General features: G+C 29.8%; 1 protein-coding gene across 1 annotated transcript in view; it reads left to right on the top strand.

Annotated features, from left to right (window-relative positions):
• Nucleotides 1–6,221: 6,221 nt before the first annotated feature.
• Nucleotides 6,222–6,450, top strand: part of LOC150098720 (uncharacterized) — an 18,464-nt gene continuing 18,235 nt past the window's right edge. Inside the window, exon 1 of the mRNA XM_090405162.1 lies at nt 6,222–6,296. The gene's annotated coding sequence lies outside the window, so the exon portion shown is untranslated. The remainder of the gene's footprint in view (nt 6,297–6,450) is intronic.

The following is a 6,450-nucleotide window of genomic DNA, read 5'->3' as shown; positions in this document are numbered from 1 at the left end:
CACTCATGAGTGAAACATAAGCCCATCAAGAAGAAAACTCAAAAAATTCCTAGAATGTTTGTTCATTGTGCTGAGAGCAGTGATTAAAGAGTCGCGTTGAAGCTCGTACAATTTATTTAACTACCCAGCGACTCAGCCCCTCACTGAAATCTCTCACATTCCAAGGTGACAAATATGCACAAACAATTCAGTGTATTATTTATTCCCTGTTTTTTTATGAACGTGTTCGATTATATCGCCCCTAAATTGTGCCGCCCGGGTTCTTTGTTCCCCTATATGGAAGGGACCTGTTTGCATCATATGCACATATTTTAATTCTGCCTCTTTAATTTATTTTTTCGACTGATATTTGGAACTGGATTTGAACAACGACATTATACCTGGTGAGCTTCTTTTAGATTCTACATTCTGCTAGTGTTTTGGAGTGTTTGCATAACGAATCAACAGACATTTGCACTTATTTCACAAAATTTACAATAAGCAGTGTGTTCTTTACTTTTACCTGAATGAATCCAGGATTTAAGAAAGGGATCCTCCAATCATTTTCTTTGAATTTTTGCTTATATGATTTGTTCATCTTTTTTAGATGAGCCTTGCAAACCCGATCACTTTCTCTTTTATCTGAATTACCTGTGTGAGAAATGGTTTCTTGTGGTTGGAAGGGCTGGCATTGATATCTTCACTTTCAATAGCTCCTTTATGTACTTTACTGACTTATACACTACACATTTTCTCCTGAGATTTAGAATCAAATTGAAATTTAGAACGTTTTTCTTGTCACTTGTCCGTGTTTAAAAGTAAAATCTAAATAATAATATTTTCGATGAAGAATTAAACAAGTTTTTGTTAATAAAATTAATAAAAACACTGGACTTCTTATAACGCGCGAGAAGTGTTTGAACAACGAAAAATATATTTCATTGGCTAATGCCAGTCGTATTGCCTGAGTACGGGATCGTGGGGGGTGGAAGAAAGAAGACTAGCAACAGTGAGAGGGGTAGAAAAGAGAAATCATATTCTTGTGTCACTGAATGTGACATATGGGGAGGTGGGAGAAGAGAAAAATATTCAACTCATATGTCTAACTCTCATGTTATTATTATTATTATTATTATTATTATTATTATTATTATTATTATTATTCGGAAGGGAAAATGTACTAGATCTGTTGGAGAACGTACTAGAACACTAAAAAATTATAAAACGTACTAGATCTAGTACGAAAGTACTAGATGTGGTCACCCCGATCATCACTCATCTTCGGCTGGCTGAAGCTCACTGGCTAGAGCTACTTTCACTGCGTATGGCCTGTGTTTAAGAAGACGTGAAGGGAGCCGAAATGGCTATGCGCGCGCATGAAATCACAGTGCTGCTGCGAGGACCTGGAAGCTCCTACAACCGAGCAAGCCAAGGTAGCTTTGACTAGACGAGCAAGCATCCGCCTTCGATACACAACGCAAAGCTCAATTATTGTCGCGCAAGTTTAAGACGTCTTCTGTCTTAAAAATAAATAAAATTTTAAAATAAAAGCCTAAATGGAATGCTTATAAATGCATGCATTTATTAACAAATAATTATTAATTCTTTCTCAACTAATGAGCTTGCGCAGCAAGCATGGAGAATTCGCCCCCGAGTATGGTGTGTATTAGTTCTGCCTTTTAAAGAACGACCATATCTTCATATAAAGAACGACAATTGCTTCATATTATCACAGTAAAAAAGAACCAATGATGACATTCCAACCCTGTTTCAGTGGGTGGGGGGAACAGTGTAAATTCTATATTAATTTGCTTTTTTGAACATCGACTTTTAACACCAGAATCTGCTGTTCAGAGGCAATTTTTATTTTCCAAAATTCAAGTCGATCTTACACTGAAAAAGATTAGATGACATCCATAAAAAAAAAAAAAATAAATAATAATAATAATAATAATCGAATTTTGTAATCGTGTACATAACAGAAATGTGTCTTTTACGTATGAAACATAAACGATAGATTACATTGAGAGTTAATATATACTGTAATCAGGGCCGTTTCTACATTTTGCAGAGCCCTGTGCGAAATGGAAAAGCGGAGGCCACTGAAAGTTAGTAACATTTATGGAAATTTTAAATTGAAGAATATCTTGTTAATTAATTAATTAAATGAAATATGAAAAATATTTATGCACATAAATAAACAAGTATGCTCTTTAGCATCAATTTAAGTAAAGGGAAAAATTTAGTTAAAAAATAAATGTCTTTGTATGTACATGATATATTATTTCATTATGTAAGTACATATTATCATGTAAATACACCAGAACAATGATTTATTTAATAATAAAAAAATAAAGAAATAAAAAGATGAAAAAAAATCAATTTTTACTATAAAGAATGAAATATATGTATAACAACTTATAAGATTTAAAAGAAATCTGAATATATTAACTTTTATTTAACCTAATGCGCTTATCAATAAAATCATTTATAACACTATCAAAATTCAATTTTTTTGCAATTTCATGCTCTATAGATATAATTACCAGGAACCACAAACGTTCTTGAGACATAGAAGATCGCAAATAGGTTTTTATTAATTTTAATTTGGAAAATGACCTTTCTGCTGATGCGACCGTAACTGGACTGGTCAATAATATTTTAAATGTCGTAGTAATATTTGGATAAATATCCAACAAATTATTTGCAATTATGAATTTTAAAATATTAATGGGTGCATCTTCTGGAACAATATTTCTAAATATAATTAATTCATTATAAAATTCAGATTCATCTCTATCTGCATTTAATTTTTGATACAGCTGTTTGCAGCAAAATTTTGATTCATCTTCTGTCATTTTCTTATTAATTTCATATCATAAAGAAATCCAAATGATTTTTGGTGAATTTCATACAATTCAAATATTTTTTTGACAGATTGTAGAGCAGTATCTAAAATTACAAAAAAGAAATTTATCCTAAAATTATCTTTGTTATCACCTATGTGTGATTCATCAGGCGTTTCATAATCAAAAAATACTTTTCTTCGACGTACTCGACTTTCTTTAAATTAAATTTTTATTTCTAATAGATTTGACAGTTCTTTAGCAATCTCAAAACAGCTATCAAAGTTTGATATTCTCTGCTCTTCAAAGTACTGCACATAACGGTTTTGGAGTTAATTGTTTAACAAATTTCTTTAATATATCCCAACGTGAAGTTGAGGAAGAAAATAATGTATATATTTTTTGTATAACATTAAAAAAAATTATTGCTATAATCGATGATTTTGGGACATCCCCTAAAATCCAATTTTAATTATGACAGGAGCAAAGAGTATAAAATGCCTTTTCGTTTTTATTTAAAATGTAAGCACGGACTCCCTTATATACTCCTTTCATATTAGCTCGTTTATCATACCCTTGCCCTCTACAATCTGACAATTTAAGGTTTAATTTATTCAAAAGTGATTTTATATTTTCATATATACCTTTACCAGCAATGTCATTAGTTGTTAAAAACGTCAAAAAGTGTTCACGAATTTCAATATCTGTTTCAAATATATGTAAAAATCTAAAAATTACTGAAATTTGCTCCTGATGACCAACATCAGGAGTACAATCGAGAATTATTGAATAGTAATTTGCCTGTCGTATCATGTTTACAATATTTTGTTGAATTTTGGTTCCATTTTATCAATAATTAATTCATTTTGCACAATGGGTGATAGATACGAATTTTGTATCTTACCTATAATTTTTTCCCCGAACATCGCATTAAATGATCATTTAAAAGTGGATCAAATTCTGCAATTAATTCTGATTCCAAAAAAATTATCATTATGGACTGTGTACAAAGTATTAAAATTACCTCTAAAAACTAAAATATGTTCGGATAAATAAATAATTTCTGCTACTATTCGTCTTAAAACATTTCTTAACCGTTCTGCTTCAAATTTTATGACATTTTGATTTGCCTAATCAATTGTATTGTGATTTTTTAAATTACATTCAATTTGTGTTCATGAATACATGCATTTCATGTCCACTGGATTTCGTTCGTGCGACTTGAATCTTTCACTCTTACATGTCGCCAGTCAGAAAAGCCATTATTAGATAAAAAAATTATCATCAGAAGAAAATAATTTGCAACAAAATCAAAAAATAGAGTTGGAAGAGTTTGAATATACAAGCCATCCTCCCTTTTGCTTCTCTCCGTTTGTAATTGTCCTAACATAGTGAGCTGTGGAAAAACACCTCTTGTTGTCATCTTTTGGAAAATCATTTTCAGTCGGAGGAGACGGTGGACCACGTTGTACAATTTGTGTTAGTGTTGCGTTGTTCAAAAGTTTGGGCTATGTTGCTGGATTATCAATAGTAAATAGTTCACCTTCCTCTGGTGTCTCAGTTTTAGGATCTTCACTACTCATTGTTTGATCAAACGCGTCGTGTTCTCCACTTCCTTTGAATATTTCAGAACTCTCATTATTAATTAATGTTGAAGCCGGAGAACTGTTTGTAGTTATTTCAGAACTCCCGTTATCAACTGATATATCTGAACAAATATATGAGTTCAACTTCATAAATTTAAACAGTGAATTTCTTTGACATTCCTCATTTTTCTTGTTTTCGCTTTCGTTTTTCGTGCCCACTTGGGCATTTTCTTCCATAATAATCTCTCTCACGACTAGTCATACTCTAGAGTTAAATACGATAGATTTAATTATAAAATAAGTTAATAAATTAAAACAAAATTACTTACCTGATAATATTAGAAAATAAATAAATCTAATATAGATTGAAAGCTATTGAAGAAAAATTCTGATGTCGGATAACCTAAATCCAGTTTACAAAATATATTTTTTAAGATGTTTTGCAAGTAATGTCACATAAAACAATTGCCATGACAGTACGTGTATATACTTATTGATAAAATCATAAACTAAAATAAAAAAAGTCCTTAAAATTATTAAAAACACCTGTTTTAAAATGCACTTTTCCCTATTTAACACTATATTGTACGATATTGTTATATATTTTAGAGTAGTTTCAAATACTAATGCTCTAGCGCTATGATCTTATTTCGCTTACTATAACAACAATAGTTGGTTGTAAAATTATATACATATATTTTTCTATATAATAATATTTTTTATATAATAATTACAATATTAATTTATATAATAATTAAAAAAATTAATTGATTTTCTTTTTTCAATTTTTTGCGCTTTGCGGGGCCCTGTGCCACCGCACAGTTCGCACACCCATGAATACGGCCTTGATGTAATTATTATTCTTGTTATTATTATTATTATACAGGCACCTCCATGGAGTCCGTAGACTGATCGTGGGAGGTCCACTAAAAAAAAAATAAAAAATAAATACAAACCATTAATCAACAATTAACAATACCTGTACAATACTGTCGTATTTTGCCTTGAAATCATTCACCGAAAAACCGCACACTCAAAAGTAGGAATTTGGAGAACTTGTGGGGTTATGTCGTTGTTATTTTTAATGGATCTAATTCTGTTGATGATAGGAAGATAATAACAATAACAACAACAGTAATGTGTTTTTTTTATCTTTCATCCTTATTAACTGCGCAAAATGTTTAATTAAATACGCTGAAAATCCTGAATAGTATTTCCGTTAGCACTAAACTGTCTTTTCTACAATAATTAGAATATTTTAACTAATAATTAAGAAAAATAACCAAACATCTCTTAAAATAATAATAATAATAATAATAATAATAATAATAATAATAATAATAATAATAATAACAAAAAACGTTTCTCAACCGATGGTACGTGAAAGAAGATTTGGTGGTACGTGAATAACATGCGGTTGAACTTTTTTAATTTATGAAATTCAAAAAATTCAACTAAATTGCATTTAATAAATTAAATCAAATCTTAAAATTAAATCACCACATTAATATAGTATTTTATAGTTCATTTTGTATTGTATGTATATTAATCAAAATACATATTTTAATAAATGGTACCGAAAATTTTCAATTTCGATGTTGGTGATATAAGTAATAAAAAAAAAGATTGAGAACTGTTGGTCTAATTAAATTCGCTAAATCAAATTCTTGAAGTTTGAATTTCATTGTCATCTATTATGACACAGATTCCGTCGGCAATGTGTGTTTGTGAACAAACAAAAAGGATTTACTACCTTCTTGGCCAAAACTGGTCTTGATACCACATCAGTTTTCAAAGTGATTCCCGTGTGCAATGTAGAATATGGAGATGGAAATAATGGACCACCCAATTTCAAAACTGCATTTCCAGAAGTCCTAGTGCCAACGTAAGCATACTTTTAATTTAACTGAATTTAAATAAGCACATTAATCTCACTTAGTTAAGAAATTTTTACTGAATTATTATTATTATTATTATTATTATTATTATTATTATTATTATTATTATTATTATTATTATTATTATAACACGGGTTCCGT

Source organism: Typopeltis vanoorti, chromosome 15, assembly GCF_054136105.1.
Source record: "Typopeltis vanoorti isolate ZY-2024b chromosome 15, IOZ_Tvanoo_1.0, whole genome shotgun sequence".
NCBI lineage: Eukaryota > Metazoa > Arthropoda > Arachnida > Uropygi > Thelyphonidae > Typopeltis > Typopeltis vanoorti.
This window is presented reverse-complemented; position numbering and strand designations above follow the sequence as displayed.